We start from the raw sequence: 15,491 nt of genomic DNA on the forward strand, positions 1-15,491 counted from the left end.
GTCAGTCTATAGAACCCACCTTTATGGAAGATGTCATGTGTACTTCCAGGTTTGACATAGTCACATCTCAAACTGTTGTGCATATGGGATTGAGTTCATTATCACCAGGATATTTTTCAACAATTCGTGCTGTGCTTAAACATGCCTAAAGTAAACTACTCAGAGTCAGACTCTCAAAGTTTGAACCAACACTGGCTATGGAGTCCTGTTGAACCAAACTACCTTCTTTCCTCCTCTGGATCATTACTCTGTTGGCTGTGTTGGTCACAGAGACGCCCCACCCCCACCCCCCTGCCTGCCCGCCCTAAGACTTCCTCTGACCAGATTCTGGGACATTTATGGATGAGAGTGTCTGAAACTAGACAGACCCTATGTCCACCTTGCCAAGGGGCCCACAGGGCCCTGGTGGGGGTGTGGGGTCTTGTGGACACAGGGCTAATGAGCTGGGGTAGCACAGGGACAAGCCATCTCCTAGACTAGGGGACACTGAGGAATGTGCTGACCATTATCTGGGGAGCAATCATCTGCCCACATCTCCCTCAAGTGCCTTTAGTGAAATCATCTTTGAAATCTTGAGATCCTGTGTCCTAAAGTCACCTGAAACCTTCAGATCCCCACTGTGTCGGAAGAGTAGCAGCAGCTGAGGTGGCTTGAATCTGTGAACTGCAAACATAAATTCTTCGGGTTCCGTCTTCACCAGGCATCAGGCTAGCCATGCTTCTGGAACAGGTTCCTCATGCTTTCTGGAGTCCTTGTCCACTGTACCAGCCACAACAGCTCAGAAGCTTTCTCTTCCTAGCTCCGTCCTTCAGAAAACTCTTTCCAATCTACATCACACCCCAAACGATCACTTGTCACACTTAGTAGGTCATTGGTGTCATTATTTCCCAGGGAGCCAACAGTCTGGCCTCTGATCTGCTCCTTCCTGACTATAGCCCGTCAAATTCACCACACATATTCCCCTCAGAGAACCCAGTTTAACCAAGATGTGGCCAAGAGAGGTAAATATCCCAGTGCAGTCTGAATTTCAATCAATCACTGAAATGCCTAACTTCCCACCATAATGCTGATGAAGATGGAGGAAAATGAATTGAGAGAGCCAAAGAGAGACAGACATGAGGCTGTCTGGATGTCACCATGGAGTTAGAAAAAGGACCCTTATCTCTTCCGCACTACCTGATCTTGATTCCAAAACCCCGAATTTGTATTGATTGGACCACTGAACAGCTGGACAGCCAAGTGGCTGCTTATAAAGAACTATGACCTGTCCACCTCCACCCCAGCATCCCCTGGTCCCTCATCAGCACTTCTCTCTTTCTATAGCTGTGTCTAGAGCAACTGAGGCAGTGATGAGAGGTGGGAAGAAGAGGAGACACTGTCAGGAAGGGCCCTGGTACCAACCAGCCCTACAGAAGGTACTTCAGAGAACCAGGGAAGGGGAGGCTTGAGAAGGGACCAGTCTAGCCTAGTGGACCAGAGAAAAGGAGAGTGCTAGAGGTGGGGAAGGGCCCTGGCTCAGTGTCCGGCGATGGGTCTGGGAGGAGAATTTGGCAAGCAGTTGAAGGGCTGAAGAGTTGCCACATGGAGCCTCAGCCTCGTCTGTAGTCACAGCTCTGCAGAGAAGGAGCACACAGCTCAAGGCAGGCTGGGAACAAGTGCTGTCCTGTATGGGAAGGGGGACTGCCCAGATCTCTAGAAGTAGTTCTCTCTCTACCCCTCCCTCCCTCCTTTCTTCCTTCCTCAGAAACTAAGGGGAAGGAGGACTTAGTATTCCCTCAAGGGAGCAAAAGAGAGGATGTGGCTCACACAGAATAGAAGGGAAAAACAATCCATGTGGAAAAGACCACAGCTGTGCTTGCATGAAGAAGACGGGAAGAAAAAGCATGGCCGGCAATAGCAGGCTTAAAACTCAGGCTTCTCCTGCTCCACAAGATGAAGCCGGGAACCTAGGACCATCATTGGGCTGAGCACCTCATCTACAACGGGCCCTGGGGGAGAACCTACTGTTACCACTCTGGAAACAGACACAGTACTAAAGCCACTCCTGGCGACTTACCCTTATAACCACAGGCCAGTGCATCTCCGGACTCTCACTGCAGAAGCTTTTATTTGTGGCAAATGGGGATGAACTCAGAGATCCACAACTGGCCAAGACTCGAATAAGAGACTCCAGCCTGCTCCGTCCTACATGGAACATATATACTGCACCCCTCCTTCCAAGCTCAGGAATTGTTGAGAAAGAAAGAGGGGGGCAGGAAGACTGTGAGAGCCAGAGGCAGCAGATGACTACTAAGAAACTATCACCTGGGCACAGCGTGGAAGCTGTACATAGGAACTCACAGTGGTTGTGAAAGCCTGCACAAGACCTGTGAAAGCTCGAAGCACACCACGTCCCAGCATGGAAAGGGGAGTTGAGCATGAAGTCCCATCTCTAAAGCAGGAGTTATAGGCAGTTGACAGCTTCTGGGAGAGGGAACGTCAGTCTTCTTTAAGACTGTAGTCCCCATAACTCAACCACTCTCCAGGGGAAGGCCACACATCCAAGAATGTTTGGACAGCAAAAACTGGCCTTGATGAGTTTAGTTGGGGGGGGCACGAAGTTGGGTGAGTAGGAAAGGGGGTGTTCTGAAAAGAGTTGGAAGAGGGCATAAAAATGATCAGAAGAGGTGGTACAAATTTCTCAAAGAACTAATAAATTATTTTTTAAAGACTTTTTTTTGCTAAGGAGTATAAAACCAACCAAGTCTCAAAGAGACAGGTTTTACAGAGCCCTTTGTAAGTTAATAAACCATCAATGGGGGTTGGAGAGGTGACTCGGTGGTTAAGAACACCCGCTGCTCTAGTAGAGAACCTGCATTCGGTTCCCAGTACCCACGTGGTGGCTCATAACCATTTGTAACTCCAGTTCCAGGGAATACTATGTTCTGTTTTGACTTCTATGACCACTGCACATACACAGGGCACACACACATGCGCAGGCAAGACAAAATTCACATTAGTTGGTCAAATGCATGCCTAACATCCACAAAGCTGTGGGTTCCATCTCCAGCACCATAGGAACCAAACGTGGTGTGCTACCTCCTGGAACCCCAGCACTCAGTGGAGACAGGAGAATCAAAATTCAAAGTCATCTTTTTGGCTCGGTCTAGGCTAGCCTGGGCTGCATGACACCCTGTTTCAAAAAGAAAGAAAAGCACCCAAATTGCCTGCTAATCTCAAGGGGGAAAATAGAGCTTTACAACAGAGATCCCAACTATAACTGCCTTAGCCACACAATCAAACACCGTGTCTTTAATAATGGAACAAGGGGCAACACAGAAGCATCACTAGGAAATTCTCTTACTGTTACCAGGACCTCATTCTAAGCCTCCCCTCACCCCAGTCCTTGTGATCTACCTCAGGTGAATTCAGACCAGACATAGAGCATAGTGTTGAAACCAGGAAGAGATTATTACAGAATAGACACACTCATGGAGTGGACAGTGGCCAAAGGAACTGTTGCATAAACACACACACACACACACACACACACACACACACACACACACACACACACACGGTGAGAGTGGACAATGGCCACTGGGTCCATTGAAAAGAAAAGCACACTTGTGGGGTCAGAGCACACAATGGCCAAAGGGACCATCATGCTGCCCTGCATGGTAAGGTAGCCTTTAGACAATTTTCCCAAGTCTGTGGAACAGACAGCTTTCCCAGGAGCACTTGCCTGTCTAGGTGATTGACAGGCACTCTGACAAAAAGCAACTGGGTTGGTTTCAGCTTAGAAGTTAAGGTCCATCACTGAAGGAAGTCAAGGCAGGAACTTGAAGCAGAAACCATAGAGGAATGCTGCTTGCTGGTTCGTGCAGGCTCGTGCTTACCTAGCTTCCTTATAAGGTCCAGGACCACCTGCCCAGGGAATGGTGCTGCCCGTAGTGGAGGCCGGGAGCCCTCTTACGTCAATGAATAATCAAGACAGTCCCCACACAGACAAGCCCTCAGGCCAATCTGATTCGAGCAATCACCCAGTTGAGACTCCTTCTGAGGTGACTCGAGGCTCTGCCAAGTTGGCAGTTACAGCTAACTAGCACACAGGCCCATCTGGGTGGGGACAATAATGTCTTTGTTCTTTCCAGAAGGCTTCCTTCTGGGTACTGATCTTAGAATATTCCTGACAGTTCAGGAAGTTCTGTCTCTACCCAGGGCCAGAGAGAGATATGACTCAGATCACATTCTTTTGACCAAGCAAAAATCATGTAGCAGAGTAGATTATATGGAATTAAAGAAAAAAATTAATAAATCTATAAGAACATCCATGCTTTACCAGAGGGAAATAACTTTCTTTTAATGGGCATCCGTGACGCTGCTGCTTCCACCATCCTCTGTTTCATTTGGTTTTCTAAATATTTTCTAAGTATGTTTTTAATTGAGATAGAATTACATCATTTACCCCCTCCCTTTCCCCCCTCCAGTCCCTCCACATCCCCCTCCCACTCTCAAGTTGATAGCCTCTTTTTTCTTTCACTATTACTATTGCATATATGTATGTGTGTATGTATGTGCAAATAAGTACAAATCCAACCTGCTGAATCCATTTTGGTTGTTATTATGCACATGGTTTCAGGGCTGACTATGACACCTTAGACAACTGATAAGGGGGCTCATCCTTAGGAGAGGCTAATTCTCTTCTCCTAGCAGTCATTAGTTGCCTGTAGTTTACTACCTAAGGGTGATATTCTAAATACTAAGGAGGGGCAACTGTGGTGTTCCCCTTCATTTATCCATCCCTGTTTTTCACCTGCAAAATCACTGTGTTACCGGCAACAAAGGGGTGGGGCTTGAAGCTGATGATAAGGGAAGGTGGGTCGATCCTCCCTGATCTTCAAGTCTGCTCATTTCTAACTAGCTACCTAAGGTCGCCCAACATGTTTAAGTAGAATTGATTCCCACTGTCACACCCCACTCTGTAGTAAATGCAGGCGTGGAAGAGCAAGAAAGTGCCTCCAAGAAGAAACAATGAGACGAATCCAGAAGGTATAGAGAGCCTGAAACCAGCATCAGGAATAATGCTGGTAGAGCCAGGGAGACCGAAGAGGCAAAGCAGCATATGCAACATGTTTACCTTGATGGCACACTGATCTGGGGGGAGGAAGCTTGAATAGGAACTAGGTTTGGGTATTAAGGAGTTATTAAATGCCTTAGCTGTGATCCCAGTGTGGCATTTATTAAGAAGACTGGCCTTCATGAACTGTGGACTGGTGGCTGTGGAGCCCCCGTGGGACTGGACTAGGACCTCTGGATATGCAAGATGGTTGTTTGGCTCAAACTGTTTGGGGGGCACCCAGGCAGGGGGATCAGGATCCATCCCTACTGCATGGGCAGGCTTTTGGGAGCCCGATGCCTGTGGTGTGACACCTTGCACAGCCTTGGTGCAATGGGAAGGGGCTTGGACCTGCCTAGGCTCAGTGTGCTGGGCTCTGGTGACTCCCCATGGGAGACCTTGATTTGGGGGATGTGGGGATGTGGGGTGGCTTGGGAGGGAGGGTTGGAGGGTGGGAGGAGGGAGGAGGGGGGATCTGTGGGTGGTGGTATGTAGAGTGAGTAGAAATTTTCTTAATAAAGAAAAATGAAAAGAAAAAAAAAGAAGACTGGCCTTATTTTGAAAAGATATGTACTGGGCTGGCAACATGAAAGCCTTGAGTTTGATCCCGGAATCGCATAAACCAAGCATGGCAGCATATCCTTGTAATTTTAGCACTCAGGAAGTGGAAGAAGAAAGATCAGAAATTCAAGGTCATCCTCAGCAATATTAGCAAGCCCAAGGTCAGCCTGGTCTACATAAGACCCTGCCTCAAAAACAAAGACATAAACAAAAAACCACACTGAAGTACTTCACAGGGCCATGCTAAAGCACATGCATTTTGTTTTCAAATGTTTGAGCAGTTGAAATATTCATGTATATGTATATATTAGATATATACATACATGAATCATCAAATATGAAAAATTTATCAACACTAAATTATTTCAACTTTTTATTGAATTTATTTGGGAGGTGCTCATCATGGCACTTACATAGAGGTTCAGAAGATAACTTGTGAGAGCTAGTTTTCTACTTCCACTATGTGGGTTCCGGGGATCCATCTCAGGTCATCAGCCTTGGTGGACAGAAAGTGACTTTATCTACTAAGCCACCTCCCTGCCCTCTGCCACCTCTATTACTTAGTAATATGTTATAGAAATAACTTGGTAGAATTCGCGCTCTCTTGGTTTGCTTTCTATTGCTATGACAAACACCGTGACCCAAAGCAACCTGGGGAGAAAGGGTTTATTTCACCTTCCAACTCCCAGGTCACGGTCCATTACTGAGAGAAGTTAAGGCAAGAACTCAAGGCTGGAACCCAGAGCCAGGAGCCGAAGCAGACACCTGAAGGGGTACTGCTTACTGGCTTGCTCTTCATGTGCTGCTCAGCCTGCTTTCTTATATAAAGAAGGACCACGTGCCCTGAGGTGACCCTCCTCACAGTGGGCTTGGTCCTTCCACACCGGTATCAACCAAGAGAATGTCCCACAGACTTGCCTACAGGCCGAGGTATGTTCTCAGCTGAGGCTCCCTCCTCCCAGAACGGCTCTGACTTGGGTCAAGTTGACAGAAAACCAGCAAGCACATGCTGTAAAAAAGCAGCGGTAGCCTTGCTCTATGGAGTAAACAACGGAGAATACAAGCGAGAGACACCCCCGTTCTAGAGCAAAAGAGCTGACAGAAACCACAGGGGGAAACGATGTCGAGTTTCCTGGCCAACTGACCTTGAGCGAGCCTGAGAACGAGTGGGAAAGCAAGATGAAAGGCGTCTTAGGAGAGAGCGTGTCGTGGCCTTCCTGTTGTCACGGTTGGTCTTCCCAAGGAATGCGCTGAGGACGCCAGGGAGAAGGACAAGAACAGGACATGAGACGTCGCTGCTGCTAAGCCTGAGGAAATTTCAGGTAAATCCAAGCGTCTGCATGCGCCTTCCTTTTGTGTCACCGAGACCAGAATACCCGACAGAACAGCTTAAGGCAGGGAGGATTTCATTACGGTAGACAGCTTCAGGGTTTTCGGTTCCTGGGTGACTTGATCCCAAGCTCTTGCGCAGAGCATCACGGGGGCAGGAGTATGTGGCAGCGGGTGTTCTCCCAAAGGACTCTGTGTTTCATTTCTGTTGCTGTGATAAAATGTCCTGACTGGCAAAAGGCAGCGTAGGGGAGTAAGGGTTCATTTGGTTCACTGTTCTGGAGGATTGGCAGTCTGGGAGGATGAGGCAGCAACAGTCTGGGCAGGAGAAGGGGCAGGGGCAGGAGGCTGACTCATCACACCACATCTATGAACAGCAAGTGGGTGAAGGCTAAAAAAATCCCTCGTGATGGTTTGAAAGAAAATAGCCCCCAAAGGGAGTGTCACTATTAGGAGGTGTGGCCTTGTGGAGTAGATGTGGTCTTGTTGGAGGAAGTATGTCACTGTAGAGGCGGGCTTTGGGGGGGTCTCATATGTTCAAGATACCACCAGTATCTCAGACCATTTCCTGTTGCCTACACGATATAGGACTCTCAGCTACTTCTCCAGCACCATGTCTGCCTGTATGCTGCCATGTTCCACCATGATAATAATGGACTCTGAAACTGTAAGCGAGCCACCTCAATTAAATGTTTTCCTTTATAAGAGTTGCAGTGGTCATGGTGTCTCTTCACAGCAATAGAAACTCTAACTAAGACAGCCTTAAACCCCACTCCCAGGAATGTGCTCCCTCTTGTAAAGCCCCGCCTTCTGAAGGGACCATGCCTTCCCACACAGTACCACCAGCTGGGAACCCCATGTCCAGGCACATGAGTCTATGAAGACATTTCATATTCAAACTACAACAGACACATTTCTACCTACCTTTCATCATCTCCCAATAATCCCAGCACACTGCAAGTCCATTGAGGGATTAACCCATCACTTAAGCCAAAGTGCTCATGATTTGTTCTGAGAGATACCCTCACAGACACCCAGACAAATCCTTTCCTAATCTCCAAGGCAATTCTTGAGCCAATGAGTTGGTAATCGAGGTTAACCAGCATGGTTTGACTTCTAGACACTTTTTAAAAACAGATTTGAAAAAAAAAAACTGGTTAACTACAAGGAACTGCAGAAACTGTAAGCATCCACACACGGGAACTCCATAAATAAGCAGAGGTATGGAGTTTGTGTCACAGCTAACTCAACAATGCTAAATATGAGGGGAAAGTCACATTACAAGCATTTCAACAAAGAGAGAATTCAATCATTTTATTCTCAGCCAAATTGTGTGCTGTGTAGAGGCAGCGGAAAGATGTTCTTATATATGGGAATGGGAAGAAGAAAAGCTTTTGTGAAAAATAAATGTATTTGTACATATGCTCCATTCAACCAAGAGATACATTTAAAACACAGACTGGTAAAATCACTTCTAAAAGTACCTGTAGCTCCTTTTTGGTTCAATTTGGAGCCCTGTCTGGTAATCTAGAATCCTTGCATCTACCCAGAGGTAGTCTGGACCGTTAGTTCATCCCCATTTTCTCCACTGAGAAGGCATTCTTTCAGCACTAGGAGGTATGGCCTCACTCCATGATTGCAGTGGTAGTTCTCTGTGCTTGACAGGCTTGGAGACAATGACTGCTGCTGTTCTGTCCTCGATGTGGCAGTGGCTCACAATCTGCATGGTGACAGGGAGAAGGCTCTGCCAGGAGAAATGCTAAACTAAAAAAAAAAGTCTTAATTTCCCCTTCCTTCCGTTGATAAAGAGGCTAAGTATTGCCACACAATAATAAAGAAGCTGCATAGTGATAATTCTGCATCTTTAATCAGAGGCAAGGGTTGGTTTGGACTTTCTTTCGAGTTCTAGAGATAGAAGCTGGCCTCTCATGCATGCGAAGCAAGAACTGAGTCACACTGAGTCATGCACCCAACCCTTTTGTTTTTAGTTCTTAGTCCTAAAATACTAATGCTTCACAGTCATAGCTGCGCTGCCCACTACATCCCACTGCCAAGAAGGATGGAAGGGCCTGAGGGAGGGAGAAGAATCTGCGTAGGGTTCTGATGAACAGGGTGCAGTGTGGATTTCTTTCCTATCTTCCAAAACACCTTTCATGAAGTAGCCATGTATCCTTGGTGTGTTGTGAAAGTGAGTTTGTTTTGTGGATTACAAAGAAATGTCAAGTAAAGAATGTGTCTGGGTGTGTCAGAACAGGATGTTAAGGATGGAAAAAAAACCTCGGTGATTTTTTTTTCTGTTTTCTCTTATTTTTCTTGTATTTAGTTTTGGCTTCTTGAGTTAAGGTCTCATGAGTCCCAGGCTGGTGTCACACTCACACTCACACTCACACTGTAGCCAAGGATAACCTTGAACTCTGATTCCCCTGCCTTGACCTCCCTAGTGCTGGGATTACAGGCATGCACCACCTCCACCACTTTGTGCATTGCTAGGGATGAAACTCAGAACTGTGTACATGCTAAGCAGACGCTGTACCCAATGCACTACATTTTCACTCACTGTAGCATCCCACAGTTGAATAGACACTTTTATAACGAGGGAAACTCCTTTCTCAACATGATAATTGCATTTAGACTATTCCTAGCAATCGGCCCAGGAAGAAATGCCGTAGAAATGGTACAGTGGCTGCAAGTATACAGAAATAATGTGGCTGAGTCCTTCCCTCCTTCCTTTCCTGACCTTTCCAGTCTTTCTACAATAACTAGATACCAACTCTGAAATGGAGGAGCAAGTGATTTTAAGCCAAATCAGAAGGAGCAATTTTATTTGCAATGGGAAGTGGGGTGCTATCAAAGCCAAGAGATATGAAGACTGATTTTGATTGACTGTATGGGAACCACCCAGAGCAAGGTAAGATCTGAACACTACCCCAGCCAGTCTTCTTGGCTCTCTAGCCACAATGAACTCTTTGTGTCTTATTACTGAGGATTTATTATTAATTAATGACTATCCTTATTTGGGATATGCAGTGAACTAGTATACCAGAAATTCCCAAATTTTTTTCTGACAGTTTTAAGGGATAGGAACGGAAAAAATAAGATACTGACTAGGAAACACGGTGGGTAGAGGATGAAGGGGTTCTGCTTTAGGAAAGATGGGCAGGGCATGTCTCTGAGAAGAACTGGTGTCCTAGTTGAGGCCTGAGGCCAAGGAGGAGAAAGGAGCTGTATAGGGGTTTCAGGCCATGGATTCTGCAAAGACAGGAGACTTGGGTGTGTCCACAGATCAATGGTACAGAGAGGGCAGGAGTGGAGCTTGTGGGAAGCAGTGGCAGAGAATGCAGGAGGGTTTTTCACAGTGGGACGGTCTGATCTCACTGAAGTCAAGCTGAAGAGACCATTTAGGGGGTCAGCGCTGTCATTGATGAGAGACAATGGACAGGGTAGGTCTCTAAAAGGAATTCAGAAGGTCACAGGAGCTTAATTGTGACAGAGTTGGGAAAATGTAGCTCAGCTTGCCCTTATCAGTGCGACTCTGGGTGGGGATATGGCTCAGTGGGTAAAGTGTTTACCACACAAGTATAAAGTCCCGAGTTCAGTCCCCAGGACCCACATAAAAAGTTGGGTATGGTGGTGCACACCTATAACCTTGGTGCTAGGGAGGGTCCCTGGGCTTTTTGGAAAGTCAATGTAGCTGAATCAGTGAGCTCCTGGTTCAGGGAGAGACACTGTCTCAAAATATAAGGTGGAGAGGAGTTGAGGAAGACAGCCAGTGTCAACCTCTGACCTCCACACAAACAGGCACATGCGCGCATGCACACACACGTGCACACAGCAGCACAACCACTGCCTTCGAATGAGGCTTCTTCTGACTCTTCCCAGGTAGGATATTTAGAATCCCAGGTTCCCCTTGCCCGTGGCCCTAGATACCACTGGAGCATTTTATTACATTTGTTTTGGGGCATGTCCATCTCATTTCCGTAAACAGCCTCCTTCCATCCCTCATTGATGCTGTATTCCACAGCTGGGCCCTGGCGATGGCAGGAATAAGGTTCTGAATGCCTTCCACTGCTATATTTCCCTTAGATGATTTACCTACTAAGATGGTTTAACTTGATGTGCCAACTGGACTGGATTAAGGGATTTCCAGACAGTTGGTAAAAGCATCATTTCTGGGCATCTCTTTGAGAGTGCTTCAGGAAGAGAATGGCATTGAAATCACCAGCCTAAATAAGAAACCCACTCTCACACAGTGACATTGGCATCTTTTAAGTGGTCACGGGCCTGTGACAGGTTTTGAGTTTGAAACCTCCAACAAGTTCCTGAGTTTGAACACCTGGTCTCCAGCTGGGGGTGCTGTTTGGGTGGCTGTGGACATAAAGCTAAGCTGGCGAGAGCAGGTCACCAGGGGTGGGCCCCGAAGTTTACCCACCCACCCTCTCATCTTCAGGCCTGCTATTTCTGCTGCCGGGTTCACAGGGATGGGAGGAGCCACAGCATACGCTGCCACCAGCACAGACAGGGACACTCCAGCGGCCATGTCTTCCTGGTCATGATGGATGGGACTGTGACCTTCCGAAAATAGGAGCCCAAACAAGCCTTTTCTCCATTAAGTCGTTAGCAGGTGTCCTGTCACGTGGCTGAGCAATTTATAAAGCCCTGTGTGGTGATACTGTGTTCCCCAATATATCGTGTACCCTCATAAATTTACCTGGGGTCAGAGAACAGAACAGCCACTAGACAGACACAGAGGCCAGAAAATGGTGGCACACATGCCTTTAATCCTAGCCTTCTGGAGGCAGAGATCCATGCGGATCTCTGTGAATTCAAAGCCACACTAGAAACAGGCAGGCATGGAGACACGCACCTTTAATCCCAGGAAGTAATGGCAGAAAGCAGGTATATAAGGCGTGAAAACCAGGAACTAGAACTGGTTAAGCTTTTAGGCTTTTGAGCAGCAGTTCAGCTGAGATTTACTCTGGATGAGGACTCAGAGGCTTCCAGTCTGAGGAAACAGGATCAGCTGAGGAACTGGCAAGGTGAGGTGGCTGTGGCTTGTTCTGTTTCTCTGATCTTCCAGTGTTCACCCCAGTAACTGGCACTGGGTTTGTTTCTATTAATAAGAACTTTTAAGATTCTTGCTACAGGCCTGTTAGAACAAGAATGCAAAGGGCAAACATTCATTCACCTTTCTCTCCTCTCTCCCTTCTTTCTCCTTCCCTTCTTCTCTTCCATTAATTCTTCCATCCCTCGGGCTGGAGAGATGGCTCAGCTGTTAAAGGCTAAGCTCCCAACCCAAAATTCTCCCCGCCCCCCATCTCAGAGCTAGAACACTGATGTTCTCGTGCTCCTGGACACCAGAACTCCATGTTCTTTGTGTTCTTGACCCTTTGAGTTCCAGGACTTGTACCTGTGGCCTCTTAGGTCTAAGAATTCTGGCCTCAGGCTGAGAGCTGCACCTTTGACTCCTCTAGATCTCAGGACTTAATCTTGTGCTGAGCCATGATACAATCTCACAATTCTCCATTTTGTATATGGTGTGATGGGACTTCTCAGCATCCATAACTGTATGAGCCAATTTCCCTACAAAATTCCCTCCCAACTATCTACCTAATCTATCTATCATCTACCTATTTATCATCTACCCATCAATCATCAATCTATCATCTATCTATGTATCTGTCTGTCTATCTATGTATCTATGTATCTCTGTCTACCTACCTACCTACCTATCTATTGCTTGTCTATCATCTGTCTTTCTGTGACACTTGATATTGTTAACAGGATGTAGAATCGCAGAGGAGATGGACCTCTGTGCCTTTCTGTGAGGCTGTTTCCAGAGAGGATTAATAGAGAGAGAAGACAAGCCCTCAGAACAGCCACTGCCTTCCCATAGGCAGCCTCAGAGGTCTGAGGGGAAAGCGCCTACCTGTGCTCACTTCTTCCTGAGCAACTGTGTTTGTGGCAGCTGCCTCCACCCTCTGTTGACATCAGACTCCAGCTTCTTTGGACTTTCAATGTGGAAGTCGGTATCAGTTACTCTCCAGGGAGCTCCAGGCCTGTGATCCTGGATTAGAACTACTGAGGGATCCAGTCTTAAGGACTGAGCAGCTACTGGGTTCTCTGTCTCTGCCATGTACAGACAGCCATTAGCAAACTATCTAACCCCTATGTCTGTGTAGTAAATCTCCATTTATCATATACATATTCATTCCATCAATTCTGCGCCTCTCAAGAACCCCAGTGACCACCTATCACCTATCATCTCATTGGTTCTGTTCTCTGTGCCTTGTATCATTTAAATCCTGACAAAACCTGGTAATGTAAGTATTATTCTTTCTGCTTTACAGATCAGAAACTAAGGTTTAGAGAGACTGAAGAACTTGCCCAAGATCACACCACTAAGAAATAGGGGAGCTTAGGCTTTGAATGAATGGGGCGTAGGTGGCTCTCAAGCTCAGGCAGCCATCGGGTGGGGGATTCAGCATGCAGGTGTTAAGTGAGGGGACAAGCAGATGAACATCTGGACTAGGACAATGTCAATGAGACTAGAGATAAGGAAGTGCCAGAGAAAGGTTCCAAAGGAATTCTGGGTAAACTTCTATCCAGCTTAAAGGTCTATCCAGATAAACTTCTAGGGCAGCTGTGATCACACAGTGAAAGCCTAGCTAAAATATCATCATCATCATCATCATCATCATCATCATCATCATCATCAAACAACACTCTTCTGCTTCTGTTACCTGGGTTTGCCAAGGGAGAACAAGCAGCCAGTCCATGAGGCTTCAACATGGCCACAAACTGAAGTTTAACAGGCCCACCTGTTATGGAAGTGGGGAGGGGACCCAACTAAAGAGATCGGAGAGTCCTCCATGTCATGGGAAGCCGGCATGAAAAGGTCCAGAGTGACTGTTGTGTTGAAGTTATTGAGAGAGAAGGCAGTTTGGAAGAAATGGCCAGCAATAGGGTCAAACTCGTTTTAGGCCAAGCAGATTAAAAATCAAAACCTATTACCACAGTAGCTGTTTGTTTGGTTTTTAAACCAAAATTGTACTACCACTTAAGGCTAGGATGCACCTTGATTATTAAGAAGAATCAAGTCTGGGTACAGTGTGGGTCACAGAGCCCATTTCTACACCACCCATCCTGTAAGACACCCCCCCATAGCCACAGGCAAAGACTATGTCAACCAGAAACTCACTGGTGGGTTGGGCACACAGTTCACTCTGAGACTACCACGAACAAAAGCTCCAAAGTGTGACAAGAGCTCACCTGAGGGGAAAGGCTCCATCCAACACTCCTCCAGAACACAGCCTCGCTGACAAGGGTTTCTGGATGTTGCCTTTGCCTGCAGGCAACCTCCTTTGAACCTGACACGGCTTCCAGAGAGGGGAAGTTGGTAGAAAACATGTGACGTATGGGTCTCATTGGGCCTGCCTCACAGTTTTCAGAGGCATGTTCTCTGACACCAGGGCAGCAAGTTTACAGAAAATCAAAGTAAAGAGATTAAAAAAAGAAAAAAGAAAGAAAGAAAGAAATTCGTGCTCATGGTATAAACAAAAGAGGAAGGAAAACTTGCTGGCGTTGCCAGGCAACACCAACCTGCACCCCCTACCTATACAGGCCTCCTCCTGGGCCACACCCCTTGGCAGATAGGGGAGCCTGAAGAACACACACACCATCTCAGCAGCCCTGCAGCTGCGCCTGGAAGTGTGACTCATGAATCTCCAGGGAGAGTTTACCCCAAGTAGTGGGCATTCACTGACAAGATACATCTCATCTCACTGGGACTTTGCAGGGTGGGGAGCGTAGAAACAGGACTGTTCTGGAGGAAACAACTAGATTCTCCCCCACCCCTACCCCTAGAAACAGGGGGAGGAGCTAGACCGAAGAATGTGTCCCGAGGCTCAGGTGCACCTGCCTGTCAGACTCCTGAAAATAAAAAGCTTTTCAGAATGTGGAGGAAGAGGAGGAGGAAACAATTGCAGACTCCAAGCTGAAGTGAAACTGAGTGTGGATTCAGCTGAACAGCATTGAGCAATCAACTCTACGCTCTCCTCATCTGGAGGACTGACCAAAGACAAACTTGCTCTGCAGCTCAGTGACAAACTGCGACTCCACAGGTCTTGTCATCTCCCTGAGTCTTCCGTGTTTTCATGCTCCCAGATGATCAACTCTAAAGAGCTTTAAGACATGCTCAGTGACTACGGGAAACTGTGTTCCTTGGCTCTCTGTGGCTATCTAGACGGAGACATCTCATCTGCCTCCTCCCCAAGCTTACTTCCATTTGCCTGTAGCCATTGTTCCCAGAGAGGGTCAACTACAGTCATCCACAGCGCTTTCTAGAACTTTCTGATGTTAAGTAGGGTTGTGGTGCCATGGAGCTATACAAGCTGCAAACTGCCACTGAGAAAGTTTATACTCCGCCTCCCAAAGCATGATCGTAGCAGGCAGAGCACGAAGACAAGACCACCTGGGCCTGGGAGATGCCTTAGTCAGTAAAGTG

This window comes from Peromyscus californicus, unplaced genomic scaffold, assembly GCF_007827085.1.
Source record: "Peromyscus californicus insignis strain IS unplaced genomic scaffold, ASM782708v3 Scaffold_14__1_contigs__length_90479793_seg_2, whole genome shotgun sequence".
Lineage (NCBI taxonomy): Eukaryota > Metazoa > Chordata > Mammalia > Rodentia > Cricetidae > Peromyscus > Peromyscus californicus.